This window comes from Schistocerca americana, chromosome X, assembly GCF_021461395.2.
Source record: "Schistocerca americana isolate TAMUIC-IGC-003095 chromosome X, iqSchAmer2.1, whole genome shotgun sequence".
NCBI classification, from domain to species: Eukaryota; Metazoa; Arthropoda; class Insecta; order Orthoptera; family Acrididae; genus Schistocerca; species Schistocerca americana.
Genome location: NC_060130.1, coordinates 386,104,025 through 386,120,671, shown reverse-complemented (window position 1 = coordinate 386,120,671; position 16,647 = coordinate 386,104,025).

Here is a 16,647-nt window from a genome sequence, read left to right as displayed (position 1 = left end):
ATGGTAAAAACACAGGAGTTGGAATGAACATAATAGGTAACAGAAGACATTTTGGAGAAGAAAAACATAAGGCAGGATTTCAGGAAAGAAGGAGATCTGCAAAAGGAAAAAAGTTGATCCACTAAGAAGAGAAACGACACTCTCTCATGGACAAAGAAAATCTGAGAGCAACGAAAATTAAACAAAAATAAGCAAAACCAAAATTGATTTATCGTACAGTCCAAGAGGGTTATTCGAATAAATAAATAAATAAATACAGTCGCTGAAAATATTTTATTAACAGGGTCATGATTTTATTTTTTCTAGTGCCACTGAACTTGTAAGTGTCAAACAGTTTGAACTAGTTACCTTGCTTAGAGGATATTGTGTTAAATGTAAAGTTTGTGACCTATTTTTCACGTATGGCTTCACTGAAGTAATAAATGTGTAAAACATTTCTTTAATTACCATAGTTCATGCAGTTTAGTCCTTTTCCATTTTTATTTCGTTTCAGAGTGGATAGGACATAATTATTTGGATTATAAGAAACGTAGAAAAATAAATCTCACTAAACTGGCCAACTTTGTGACAATGTTGTTCCGTGTATGGGTAAAACGAAAGTCATAGGACCTATTCATGAAGAAATAATAACTCAGCCGAGCTTAGTGACAGACGAATTTAAATCTACTTTCTCTGTGTTAGACTACATGTCACAGTATTGTTCTGAACTGGAGGGTAACTTTGTGACAATTAATATTCCATATTTCGAATACCTCATTGTTCATAAAGCTTTATTGTTATCAAAATTAATGCATTAAATTTATAAAATTTCATATATGTGGAAATTAAAAGTCATAGTACATATCTGTATAAGGTTATGTTAGAAATAGCACTAAAAACTACACAAAAGTCCCTAGTTTTACTGTGGGACATGTTTAAACAACGCTCCAATGAAAATACTACATTTTTCCATTCACCGCATGTGATGTTTATGTTTCCAGTGCAGTCTGAAACGCTCGTGGTTTCTCAGGATGTGAAGCTGACACCAACGCCAAGATTTCCACTATACTCCGTTCATTATAAGAATCGTGTAAACATTACACTATGTATTCTGCCGCGTTTCCTGGAACGTCATTGGATTTCGTTTCTCGTGGAGTGGAATCCAAGCTGTCTCGAGTACAGTCAAGTACGATAACGAGGATACGTTTTCTCCTGTGCGTTACGCGTACATCGACTAAGGGGGCAACAGCTTTACCAGCACATTTAACTTGGATAGCACTGGCCAAGCAAGTGATCCAGCTAACCTGCAGTGATGTGATCAGTTGCAGTAAAGACTTAAAACGAGTCGAACAGAGAACAATATAGCTTTGAATGTCATTTAATTTTTAGACAGAATGAAATTATGTACGGCAAAACTCAGGCGATACGCTTCTTCGGTGACCTGACGGAATACGTAAGATGCCCTAGATGTTAGCTAACATAGTACCGTAATTAAAAACAAGAGTTATGAAAACCACTTAACCAATTAACAAGGGTAATTTTTCTGCAGTAGCTATGCCTGGCGTAAAAGGGCACTCCTAATTTCCCACGTTGTTAAATATTGAAGTCACTGGAGGTATTGCATTCAATCGTCTGGTAATCTCTGAGCTCCTTCCATACCGGACCCAGAGGAATACATTTCAGTACTGCTACGTTGATAACGAGACGATCAGCAACAGAATCCCAAGCCACCAAAAAGTCCTCATTTTCTCCTCTTCTTTTATGACGTGCTGTTCTGCAATCCGCCATCGTTCGGTAGCAAAGTGTCAAAAAGACTTGTACATTAGTTCCAGTACGTTTGGCAGCTTAAATGTCTTGATATTTCTGGCGACAAATCCCTTAACTTGGCTCTAAATCAGCTCTATTACGTTCAGGTAGCAGTGGTACGGCGACAACTGTCAAAACGTAGCATTTCTACAGTGTGTTCGACGCCGTGAAAATTATGTTTTCCATGTTTCTACAACCCTTATCACCCTGGCTCGTGTTAGACCATCTTTGTCCTACAAAACAATGGTCATATTGAAAGAAAGAATATTTGATTTTTTATTTTTCTCTGAAAAAATTTGATTGTGTAATGTTGTCTTAACTTCAGCAATCTTTAACGATCTTTTATCAAATATCACACTTAAGAACTTACATTTGAACTAACACCAGAATTTTGCATATGATTTTGTAATTAGAAACAAGAAGACGTGAGTTTTTCTTGAAAAATGATGGTTAAGTATGAGTTCATTAACAAATATTTGCTGTATTTCGTATTTAAATGATCTAGGTATTCAAACTGAAAAAATTATAGACCACGATGAGATTCGATGATGATGATGTTTGGTTTGTGGGGCGCTCAGCTGCGCGGTTATCAGCGGCCGTACAAATTCCCAACCTTTGATCAGTCCAATATCGTCACTGTCATCAATGAGAATGAAATGATAAGGGCAACACAAACACCCAGTCATCTCGAGGCAGGTGAATATCACTCACCCCGCCGGGAATCGAACCCGGGACCTCGTGCTCAGGAAGCGAGAGGGCGACCGCGAGACCACGAGCTGCGGACACGCGATTCGAACTGTCGCCTCATAGCATACTTGATTATAACGCTACCTTTATTCCAACCGAAAAAATATAGACCATAACAAGAGTCGAACTTACGGTCCAAACCCTAGGCGAGTATCATTCTACGACGCCGTTGACTACGCCACACATCTAACTTACACAGGGTCTGCAATTTATTATATAGTGCTTTTCGAAAACCGTCAGACGGATTTTGTTTTCCTGTAAGCTTGTGAAAAACATTAAGAACAACTTGTTTTTCGCCGTGAACGGTGTTTCGCGCGCATGTTTCACTACGAAGCAGGAAGCAGTGTCATCTGTTTTCACAGTATATGTAGCGAGACTATCAGAGCACAATAGTGTGTGTGTATGTTGGGGCTTATGGGCGCTCAACATCGAGGTCATCAGCGCCCAGAGCACAATAACGTTTACGGAGACTGTGACCGTACACAAATTTTGAAATAAAGATTACGTAGCAAAAATATGGTTAAGAAAAACGTTGACGGCTGTTAATACGTCAGAATGTCTTAAAGTTTCATTTACAATGAGATAGTGATAAGATATCTAACACGTAAGTTGGACCTACTTCCAAGAGCGGAACAACAGCCGTGTACGAGAGTCACGACTGCTGCGCCTGTGTTCGTTTACATCAGGTTTATTCTTGTGATGAGTGAAGTATAGTTCAGCCCGCAGCAGACGATGCTGAAGCCTCGACGCAGACAGGTCTTCAGCTATCGCGATTCTATAGCATCGATGAAGTTGTACAGTTCCGCATTGCCCATTCAGACAGGGTGGCTGTGATCTGATGAAATGGCCATGTTCCATGATCGTCGCATACGATAGTCTTCTGTGTACTGGTTTCAAAGATGTATCACTGTCCTTGTATGGCCCATACGAGTGAACCGTCAACTAGTTTGACGGAGACCGAACATCCTTCTCCGTTAAAATTCATTCACACACTAATATTTTGCCTTTTGATGATGGTGAGGCATTGTATTGTATGGAACTGGGGACCTAGAGCACCGATAGGAAAGTGTAGTAACGTTTCACGCTCGTCAAAAAAGCAAAAATCAAACAATTTTTCTTGTAGATAATGTGAAAGCGAGTGATGAAGGGTATTTTGTGTGTGTCAAGTGCAATTACTGGTTGGACGAAAAGTGCACGAAAATGAACGCAAAATTAATCAGTGATGATATTCCATGGACATGCTACGTTTGCTTAAGAGTTGAAACAGCCGATCTTGTAAGTACAGTGGACTCAAAAACTGACATTATAATGTTGCTGTAAAAGGACATTGAGGCATTAAATATCGAAACAGTGACTATAAAAAAAGAAAAAGATGGATTAATACTGGAAAAACTGGCCTGTGCGTGTGAAACGGAAATAAAAGAAGATACAGAAAACAATATTATAAAGCAGCTACACAAGGCCATTGAAGCATTGAAAACCGAATTACTGACTACAAAGAAAGAAAATGATACATTAACTCAAGAAAAACATTTCTCCGTGTGTGATATCCATCGAAAGGAAATAAGCGAAACGGAATTAAGTGCTTCTGAAAAACACCAACCAAGTACGAAACAAAACATTCAAAATACACATGGTGTGCGAATGTGATCAAAAACTCATCCGCCGGACTATCTGTAAGCAAATATAAATGGAAAACAGCGACCTAAAAAAAGGACAAACGTGAAAGTGCTGCAGCAAAATCTATTGAAAAAAGACCTTTCTTGTTGTTGGCGACTCTGTACTGAAAACTGTTTCCGCTCCAGGCTGTGAAATCGATGTTCGTCCCGGAATCCGATCGCATCAGATCAGCAGACCATTTGAAAATATTCTAAATTCGAAACGAAGTGAAACTGAAAGTGGAAATGAGAAAAGGACAAATACGAAGGTGTTTTCATTCATGTCGGAACAAATTCCATCTGGAACAGCAGTGAGGAAGAAATAAACAAAATAATCAATGAACACTCAGCAAAAAGTGTGTTTGCAAGTTCAAAAATTGTCATTACCGCAAATTTACACAAAAGGTCAATAAGTGATACTACCATAAATAAGATAAACAGAATTCCTGGGAGTTCTGCTACTAAATTGTTCCTAGAAAAATTTCAATATCTCTTAGACAAACTCAAAAAAGAGAGCAAGGAAAAGATTGTGATTGCAGGAGACTTCTACTTAGATACATTATCTGAAAGCAGTGACATTGAAAATTTGGTGATTTAATCCAAAAATCTGGTTTCAAGTTAAACTTTACTAGGTGTGCTAGAGAGAACTTCCACTCAACAATCTGCATAGATAATATTATTACAAATTATCAGTTTGATGATACAAGGAAATTTTGTCTAGGTCTAGGAATATCTGGTCACTCAGCTTTGTTTGTAGAGCTCCCCAAAACAGTGAAACTAAAATCTGAATCTTATATAAGAAGGAATTTTAGCGAAGAAAATTTAGAGCTGTTTTGCGAAAAGTTAAGTGTTATAAGCTAGCCTTTAGACCACTGTGATTCAAGCAACAAAAATTTTGATACATTTCTAAATTGTTTTTGGGTGTATTCAATTCAGGAATAAACGAAACTGGATTACACCATGCATAAAAATTTCAAGTGCCAGAAAAAGACAGCTGCACAGTGAGTTCAAAGTAAATAAAAACCCAAATTTTGTAACTTATGTTAAGCGCTATAAGACTATATTCAAAGAACTGATACTGACAGCAAAAAACTGGTAAACAGTAGATTCATAAACAAACAAAGAAATAAAACAAAGGCAGTCTTGTCTGTTGTGAAATCAGAGTTGAGAGTCAATGTTAAAAGTCAAGAAATTTCTCAAATTAGGTTTCAGGGTGATATTGTAAACCATGTTCAAATGTAAAACTGCTTCAATGATTTCTTTGTCAATATAGCAAAATCTGACGTAGACATGACAGCCCATCAGGCCAGGCATGGAGATGACATACAGAATATTTGTTTTAAAAAATTCGGAAAAAAATCACTCAGAAAGATGTGGAAGACACAATATTGTCATTAAAGAACAAAAATTCAGCTGGATGGGATGGAATACCTTCCATGGTAATCAATATAGTACTCCATATTATTTCATACCCCACTGACTAGTATTGTAAACCAGTCCTTCGAACACGGGTCTTTCCCAGATGTCCTAAAATATGCAGAAATTAAGCCATTATTTAAAAAGGGACCACCAGAAGACATGGGAACCTACCTGCCTATCTCTCTCCTTCCTTTTTTCTCTAAAATATTTGAAAAACTTGTGGCAAAACAACTAGACAATTTCCTTACACTAAATGACATTATTTGTAAAAATCAGTTTGGTTTCCAAAGAGGAAAAAGCACCATAAATGCCATCAGATAATTTACAGAAAAAAATAAGCACATCACTACACCAGGTTACAAAAGTCTCAGGAATATTCTGTGATCTAACGGTAGCCTTTGACTCTGTGAAACACTCATTATTACTTCACAAATTGAAGAGCTCTGGGATCGAAGATACTGCATTACAGTGGTTCAACTCTTATTTTTTATTTATTTATTTATTTATTGTTCCGTGGGACCACATTTAGGAGAAGTCTCCATGGTCATGGAACGAGTCAATACATGAAATTATAACACGATTGTAGAAACTGATAAAATGAAAAATAAGAAACATATTCAGGCGACAAGTCGTTAGTTTAAATAAAGAAAATCAAGAATGTAACACTGGAATTTGCTTAATTTTTTAGCTCTTCCAGGAGCTCCTCGACAGAATAGAAGGAGTGAGCCATGAGGAAACTCTTCAGTTTAGACTTAAAAGTGTTTGGGCTACTGCTAAGATTTTTGAGTTCTTGTGGTAGCTTATTGAAAATGGATGCAGCAGAATACTGCACTCCTTTCTGCACAAGAGTCAAGGAAGTGCATTCCACATGCAGATTTGATTTCTGCCTAGTATTAACTGAGTGAAAGCTGCGAACTCTTGGGAATAAGCTAATATTGCTAACAACAAACGACATTAAAGAAAATACATACTGTGAGGGCAATGTCAAAATTCCCAGACTATTGAATAGGGGTCGACAAGAGGTTTTCGAACTTACACCATACATAGCTCGAACAGCCCGTTTTTGAGCCAAAAATACCCTTTTTGAATCAGAAGAATTACCCCAAAAAATAATACCATATGACATAAGCGTATGAAAATATGCGAAGTATACTACTTTTCGTGTTGAAATGTCACTTATTTCAGATAATGTTCTAATGGTAAATAAAGCGGCATTTAGTTTCTGAACAAGATCCTGAACATGGGCTTTCCACAACAGCTTACTATCTATCCGTACGCCTAGGAACTTGAACTGTTCCGTCTCGCTTATAACATGCCCATTCTGTCTGATTAAAATGTCAGTTCTTGTTGAATTGTGGGTTAGAAACTGTAAAAACTGAGTCTTACTGTGATTTAGCATCAAATTATTTTCCACAAGCCACGAACTTATATCATGAACTACATTATTTGATAATGTTTCAATATTACACACAAGATCCTTCACTACCAAGGTGGTGTCATCAGCAAACAGAAATATTTTTGAATCACCTGTAATACTAGAAGGCATATCATTTACATAAATAAGAAACAGCAGTGGCCCCAGCACCGACCCTTGGGGAACGCCCCATTTAACAGTGCCCCATTGGGACTGAACATCATTACCACTCTCAATATTGCGGAGGATTACCTTCTGCTTTCTGTTCTTAAAGTAGGAGGCGAACCAATTGTAAGCTACTCCCCTTACTCCATAATGTTCCAACTTCTGCAGTAATATTTTGTGGTCAACACAGTCAAAAGCCTTCGTTAAATCAAAGAAAACACCTAACGTTCGCAACCTTTTATTTAATCCGTCCAAAACCTCCAGAGAAAAGAGACTATAGCATTTTCAGTTGTTAAGCCATTTCTAAAACCAAACTGTACATTTGACAGCAAATTATGTGAATTTAAATGCTGCAGTAACCTTGTATATACAACTCTCTCGATAACTTTAGCAAACACCGATGGCATAGAAATAGGTCTATAATTGTCAACATTATCCCTGTCTCCCTTTTTATAAAGTGGCTTCACTACCGAGTACTTTAATCGGTCAGGAAACCGACCACTCCTAAAGGAAAAGTTACAGATATGGCTAAGTACTGAGCTAACATACGTGGAACAATACTTCAGTATTCTGCTAGATACCCCGTCATATCCATGAGAGTTCTTGGTCTTTAGTGATTTAATTATTAACTCAATCTCCCTCTTGTCAGTATCATGGAGGAGCATTTCAGGTAACAGTCTCGGAACACTTTTTTCTAAGAGCGCTATATGATTCCCTGTTGGGACTAGGTTTCTATTTAGTTCACCTGCTATATTCAGAAAGTGATTATTAAGTACTGTACATATTTGCGACTTATCAGTAACACGGACATCCCCACTACGCACTGATTCTATATTCTCGACCTGTCTCTGCAGACCAGCCACTTCCTTTACGACTGACCATATGGTTTTAATTTTATCCTGAGACTCAGCTATTCTATCTGCATACCACATACTTTTTGCCTTCCTAATAACTTTTTTAAGCACCTTACAATACTGTTTGTAATGGGCTGCTGCATTTAGATTTTGACTGTTTCTAACGTTTTGATATAATTGCCACTTTGTTCTACAAGATATTCTTATCCCTTTAGTCAGCCACCCAGGCTGCCTGTTTGTGCTAGTACCCTGTTTTGAACGTTCTAACGGAAAGCAACTTTCAAAGAGCACGAGAAAAGTCTTGAGGAAAGCGTTATATTTATCGTCTACTGTATCAGCACTATAAACATCTTGCCACTCTTGTTCCTTGATAAGGTTTACAAAAGTCTGTACAGCAACTGGATCAGCTTTCCTAAAAAGTTGGTAACTATATTTAACATGTGTTGCAGCACAAAAATCTTTTAGACTTAAAATTTGTGCATCATGATCTGAAAGGCCATTCACCTTTTTGCTAACAGAATGCCCTTCTAATAATGACGAATGAACAAAAATATTGTCTATGGTTGTTCTACTGTTCCCTTGCACTCTCGTTGGAAAGAATACGGTTTGCATAAGATTATATGAATTAAGGAGGTCTACCAGCATCCTTTTCCTTGCACAATCACTTATACAATTAATATTGAAGTCACCACATATCACTAACTTTTTGTATTTCCTATAAAGTGAACCAAGAACCTCTTCTAGCTTTAGCAAAAATGTTGTGAAATCGGAGTCTGGGGATCTATAAATAACAACAGTAAGAAGTTTAGCTCCACTAAATTTAACCACACCTGCACAACATTCAAACACCTTTTCAGTGCAGTACTTTGAAACATCAATTGACTCAAATGGGATACCGTTTTTCACATACATGGCTACTCCCCCACACCGCAAAGAGCTCCTAGAAAAGCTGCCAGCCAACCTGTATCCTGGTAAAGGAAGCCTCTGAATTATCTCCTTATTTAAGAAGTGTTCAGATATACCAATAATTTCAGAGTCAACATCTATAAGCAGTTCACTAACTTTATCTCTAATACCTTGTATATTTTGATGAAATATACTAATTCCCTCATTAATCGGATACCCAAGCTTTGTAGAAAGTGGTTTCTTTGTTAGAGAGACTTCCCTTAAGCAGGAATGCCTATCAGCTGACTTCAATCTAAAAAAGGTACAGCTCTAACACCCACAACTACCGGAATTTTCCCATGAGTGATCCCACCACCCCCACCTATGCTGTCACCTATAAGTTTTGCCAACCTCCCCTTCCCATACCTGTTGAGGTGCAGGCCATGTCTAGTGAAACCCGTCCTACTGATAGACTCCACCGACACCACTGAAATGTGACTCATGCCTTCTGTCATCAGCGCACCCCCAAGTCTCATGTTATTACGCCTGACGGCTGTATTAAGATGAGGCCGATCGTGACGCTGAAACAGTTCCACGAAATGCACATTCGTGTTGCCAGTCTGAGTGGCTATCTTTTCCAGGTCACCATCTATGTCATACTCCCCATCCCTATCAATACTATTACCAGCCCCACCCACAATCACTACCTGATCCTCTTCAGTAAAATCCCTACATAACCCCCCTATGTTAAAAGTCACCTGAGCCAATCCTGCATTAGGCTTCACAATGCTGGTGACCTGGTACTCACTCCCCAAAACTTCCTGCAACTGCTGGCCTACACCTCTACCATGAGAACTACCTAACAGCAGAACCTTCTTCTTTCTCTTAGACTTTGCAACTGTCCTAGCCACCGTAACTGCTGAAGTCTGCTGCATACTTCCTACATCTACAGCTACTAGAGATTCCTCTCCATTAGACTCTGACAGTTGGTCATATCTATTACAAACACCAATAGTAAAACTATCTGAAAATCTCCTTCTCCTAGCAGATCTCTTGCCAACAGCCAGCTCCCATTCCCCAACCCCCTTCTCCCTCCTCATCCTATCTAGCTCCTCCTGTGCGTTTTTCAACTGCACCTGAAGGGCACAGATCTTACGCTCCTGCTCCTCTATCAACTTACTCTTGCTACATAACCTGCAGTTCCAGGAGAGGATCTCACCAGAATGCCCACTGGCTTCCCCACTGCATTCCCCCCAGTGAAAATACTTCGAACAAGTCTCACACCGCAATCCACTACTCACGAACCTACGGCAAAGCCCACACTTCTCACTCATGGTAAAATTTTACAATTATTGAAACGAGAAAACAACTTTATCTAAGTTCCGCTATTACAATAAGAAGATGTTAAAAACTGACTACAATTATCACAAACTTGCTCTACAAGGGAAGTAACTACTATTATTGACAGTATTAATCAACAACAAATGAGAATATAACAAAATACTAACACAGAAAGAAAATCAAACGTCTAATGACAGTAACGAACTGAAAGCAGTTCGCAAAAATTTCTTCTGGAGTTATTTCACCGGAAAACACCAAGAACACCGGTTGAAGACTACTAAAGTTCCTAAATAAACTACTATACACAAACAATTAATTAGTACTTAGCTTTCGATGCGCCGCTACAGCTGCAACTGGTCAGCGCGGAATGTAAACACGGGTAAGAGGTTAAGTTGCTCGATACGAAACACTCACAAATATCAGGCCACAACGCAAGAAATGCAGAGGTGAATGAAGAAACCACTAATAAGTCACTTATATAGTAAATATTATCACAAAAACAGTTAAAATATATATCTGAAACCTAAAAATATATGAAAACTTAGAGAGCGATCTCACACGCAGTCACGCGCTTATGACGTCACACCAAAGACTTATCTGACAGAAACGAAACAAAGAGTTATTTTAACATCAAATTCAGTTAACTACCACTCCGAATGGAAAACAATTTCCCAAGGAGTTTCACAGGGTGTAATACTGGGTGCTTACCTGTTGTTGTTGTATATAAATGATTTACCATTAAATATTGATGCTCATTCAGTCTTCTTCGCAGATGACACCTCAGTCCTGATAGAAAATGATACAATAGAAAATATTCCAGATAGTATACAAAATGTTCTGGGGAACGTGGAATCCTGGTTCCTTAAAAATGGACTAAAGCTCAATGTCACTAAGACCCAGATAATGAAATTTGTCTCTAAATTGTGAGCAATACGTCCTGTACAAATAGCCTATAATAATCAACTGATGACAGAAGTGAGCCATGTGAAATTCTTGGGCCTAAACCTTGATAAATGTTTAAACTGGAAGACACATAGAGATTTCCTGGCAAATAAATTAAATTCCCTAGCGTATGCAATGTTTATTTTATCTGGTGTCACCCATATGGACACAAGAAAGACAGTCTACCACAATTATTTTGAATCTGTTATTCGGGATGGGATACTTGTCTGGGGAAACTCTAGAAGCAGTACAAGGCTACTAATTCTTGAGAAGAAAATCTTTAGAAACATCTGTGCTGTCCACAAAAATGAGTCATATCACCAATTGCTCAAGAAATTAAAAATACTGACAGTTACTTCATTGTACATTTTTCAGATTTTGATTTTCGTATATAATAATCAATATAATCTTGAAAAGTTCCGTTTTAAGTATAGCTCTGGTACTCGTCACAAGGGAAACTTCAAATTTTCTTCGCATTACTTAAAGCTTTATGCTCAGACACCACTGTACATGGGGCTAAAAATATATAACAAATTAAAAGGAAAAAACATATGGACCTTGGTTCGCTGAAAAGTTTACTCCAGAATATTGTACTAGAGAAATGTTACTACGTCATTGAAGAATGCATGGAAGACAGTCTGACACTTCGAACAATAAAAATCTATAGCTAGTATTGCAGTGTTGTCAGCGTACAACAAAGGAAATTGGTAAACTGTTAATTTAAAATAAATATTGTGGTGTATTTATTGGCATTATTCTTAAAATAATGTAAAAAGAATTTCTGTAAACCATTATACATTATATTTTTGCTAAACTTGACGTGTCTCCTGTACAACAGATCATATGATGTAATATGTATGTAATGAGACTAATAAATCATATTTCACATAGCCCACAGTTGTACACAACCCCACAACAGGCTACAGCACTCCACTCACTCCACCGCCGCCCCACACCGAATCCAGGGCTATTGGTCCTCAGTGGACCCTCCCCCCTCTCCCCCTCTCCGAGAACGTCTCACACCAGACGAGTGTAACCCCAAATGTTTGTGTGGTAGAGTAATTATGGTGTACGCGGCCTACGTGGAGACAGTGTTTGCGCAGCAATCGCCGACATAGTGTAACTGAGACAGAATAAGGGAAACCAGCCCGCATTCGCCGAGGCAGATGGAAAATTTGTCTTAGAAACCACCCAAAGATTGGGCGGCACACCGGACCCCGATACTAATCAGCCGGGGGGATTCGTGCCGGGGACCGGCACGCCTTCCCGCCCGGAAAGCAGTGCTTTAGATCGCACGGCTAACCGGGCGGGCTCTGCTGAGGCATACTGGTACTTGGTTCCATGCTTCTACTACGTCTGATGGCTGCTCATTACCTGAGCTTGCAGTAACATTGACAAATCCGGTCACACAGAGGAGAACGCATGTACACCGCATCCATTGCTGGTACACGGCACATCCTTCCTGTTTCCAATCATTAGGCACCATTTTTGTGTTTTGATGGTTTGACAAACTTTCATGTAATTGCATTCCAGGCTCTGTTTTACCTTGAAACGGGCTGTAATTAGTATCCTGAGTATTTTGCGTACATAGTGTGTGTTTCACAAGACCAGATCATAAAATTTGTGCCATGTTCACCCCTCTTCCACGTACTGGCAATGTTCTAGCTAAATGTAATGCTTGTATGTTAGTCTTCATTCAAAGAATAGAGCAATTTGCGGTACAGTGTAGGCAGTTTCCTTTACCTACTTAAAATACAACGTGCACTTACGTTTTTCACTCTTGAATTCATGGAATGAAGTCAATCTTGTAGCAGTGCCTCTTCCAACAGTACGCCTACACGCCGTCATATACATGTAGCAAGGCCCTCACACAAGGGCGGTTCAAGAACATTTTCCGGCACAAGCAACACATCATTTGGTGTCCCCACCCCCGTATTTCCCTTCCTCTCTTATACGTCAGTTGCTGTTCCTTGGGCTCTTGGTAAGACCTTTAAAAATAAATCTAAGTCTATTGTACGTGGAAGTGCTTTTTCTCGTTACTAATTATGATACACACCGTGTAGAAATTTTATACTTTCACCTTGGCACCCCAAGCGGTCGCCTGTGTCACTTGGACCTTAAACCGGCGCTGTCCTTATAGCTTCAATACAAACTGTCCTACCCGACTCTCTTCTCTGGTACAAAATGTATAATCGTGAATATTATTCTAGGCTACTACATCCTCTACATCACGTTTTGTCCTTCTTTGAGAGGCGGCTGTGTGCGAAGCCATTGTTTCGAAGCGTTCAAGCAGCCTTTTATGTGCAGAAGAATATGGTGCCTCCTTTGCCTACGCATTCACTCTTCAGGCTTCAAAAGAATATGCTCCCAATGTATTCGGTAGTAACGTATTTTTGTCTCAAATTGAAACTCATGCAGACCCTTTCCTCGAATTAATACACTAGTTACAGACCCTTATCACTGACATTGACATGCAATAGGATCTTGAAACATGTACGGTGTTCAAACATTGTGAAATACCTCGAAGAAAACGTTCTATTGACACACAGCTAGCAAGGATTTACAATATCGTTCTTGTGGAAACGCAACTGGCTGTTTAGTCATACGAAGTAATGGACGCTATCGGTAAGGGATCTCAACTTGTTGTAATGTTTCCAGAAGGCTTTTCACACTGTTTCCGAAAAACATCTTCTAATCAAGGAGTGAAACTGGATTCGTGATTTCCAGTCAGAAAGATCACAGTTCGCAGTAGTTACCAGGGAGTCATCTAATGAAACAGAACTGATAGCTGGCGTTTCCTATGGAAGTGTTATAGGGCCTATGCTGTTCTTAATCCACAAGAACGAATTAGGAGACGAACCGAGAAGTCCCCTTAAATTGTTTGCAGCTGGTGCTGTCGTTTACCGTTTAGTAAAGTCATCAGAATATCAGTATGAATTACAAAATGATTTACATGAGAAAAGTGTCAGTTTACCTGATCAATAAAAAGTGTGAGGCCCTTCACAGGATTATTAAAAAATCGGTTTAATTTCAGTTACACGATAAATCATAAGAATTTAAAGGTTGTCAATTCAACTAAGTACCTAGGGATTACAGTTACGAACAACTTCAATTGGAACTATCACATAGGAAATCTTGTGGAGAAGGTGAATCAAAGACTGCATTTTGTTCAACGAACAAATCTACTAGACTGTCTACACTACGCTTGTTCGATTCTGGCGTCTTACATCGCGGAACAGGATCCTTACCAGATTGGTTTGACGGAGGACATTGAAAAAATTCAGAAAAGTGCAGCTCGTTTTGTGTTATCGCGAAATAGGGAAGAGAGCGTCAAGGAAAGGGTAAGCGAGTTGGAGTGGCAATGATTAAAAGAAAGGCGCTTTTCGTAGCGGTGAGATGTTTTCGAGAAATTTCAATCACTAGCTTTGTCTTGCGAAGGCGAAGATACTTTGTTCACTCCCATCTGCATAGGAGGAAATGCCTATTGCGATAAATTAAAAAAAAATCATGCAGTAACGACTGCACGAAGACAGGAGGTGGAGTGTTTGGGACGTGAACGCTGCGACTGCGGCCCCGGGCACAATGCTCCGGGCTGTGACCTCACGTATGGTGTGGTGTAGTTCCGCCTCTGGAGCGAGACTGCGTCTCACGCCACGCCATCTCCTGGGAGAAGAACAGGCATAACGGCACCTACTTGTTTTTGGTAGTATCCAGCAACAGTCAGCATTCTGAATTTTCGACTGAGAGGTGTCACCATGGCCACGGCCCCCCGTCCTCCGTCCAGCCTCACCATTAGCCCATTCACCAAAATATCTACATCCTGTCCCAAACGCTCATTGCCTCTCACTAATCCCACTTTTTCGAAAAAAGTTCTACTACCTTTTTAATCATTCAGAAAGGTTAAATAAAATCTCAACAATATTTTCTCTTATTCCCCAATACTAAAAAGAGTTATTTATTGATAAATTTTTAAATGCAACAGATACTGAACACTTTCCGCGCTAAAGTTTAGAAAGACACAAAACTTTAGATAGAAAGACACAACTGCAACATTAAAATTTGAGTGTAACCTGGAGTAATTACACAAAAAATGAAAGGAATATTTAATACAGCTTTGTAAGTCAAAACAATATGGAAAGTAAAATTTAAGTAAGTTTAAATACACATACTGAAAGATAGAAATTAGTTCTTATCTCCTACTAACTGAATGGCCGTGTACAAGCTGCATGCGTACACGAAGACCTGAGCTCATTTTCATGTGGAACACAAATGCATCTCAGTGACTTACTAAATTGTACCAAGTCAGGCATTTTGATATAACAATACCCGTGAATCAGACTGACTGCATATAGGCCCTCCCTACTATCATATACTATATTCACAGAAGCCTCAAAGCAAATTCAGTTCATTTCTGACCAACAGAAATGTCTACTGTATATAATACGCTGACAGAAAAGTTCATGTAAATGAGGTTTTTCTTCGATTAGTTTAAACCAAATAGTAACACAACATATCCAATTCCACTCTATTCTGCGACAACTGCATCGTCATGTTGTAATATGATCATGAGTTAGATGAAATGCATATGAATATACATCGTAAATAGAGCTTCAAATACGAAGAAAAAGACATAATAGTAATAGCAATCTGGTAAGACAGTGCTCTGCGGCCAAAGGTATGTAAAAAGTTAGCGCTTTCTTCTCATTAGCGCATTTCTGAAGAAACGTATGTTTCTGTAGAGAACCAGGCTAGGCAAAACTCTTTGCATCACACGGCCTTTCACGCAATTTCGTGCTAGGGAAAACACTGTAGGTGTTCAAAAATGGCTCTGAGCACTATGGGACTTAACATCTGAGGTCATCAGTCCCCTAAAACTTAGAACTACTTAAACCTAACTCACCAAAGGACATCACACACATCCATGCCCGAGGCAAGATTCGAACCTGCGACCGTAGCGGTCGCGCGGTTCCAAACTGAAGCGCCTAGAAGCGCTCGGCCACAGCGACCGGCATTGCAGGTGTTGGGTTGGGTTGTTTGGGGAAGACCAGACAGCGAGGTCATCGGTCTCATTGGATTAGGAAAGGACGGGGAAGGAAGTCGGCCGTGCCCTTTCAAAGGAACCATCCCGGCATTTGCCTGGAGCGATTTAGGGAAATCACGGAAAACCTAAATCAGGATGGCCGGACGCGGGATTGAACCGTCGTCCTCCCGAATGCGAGTCCAGTGTGCTAACCACTGCGCCACCTCGCTCGGTCATTGCAGGTGTCTCTTCACACTTACGCAGTTCGTAACAACACGATCACATGAAACACAATGAATTGGATCACTAAGAAAACACACGTGAGTACGGAGATGACTTTAAATGAAACTTAATTACATTGAAACAATACATAGCCAGAAAAAGCGCTTTAGAGAAACCAACATAGTTAAATTAAAC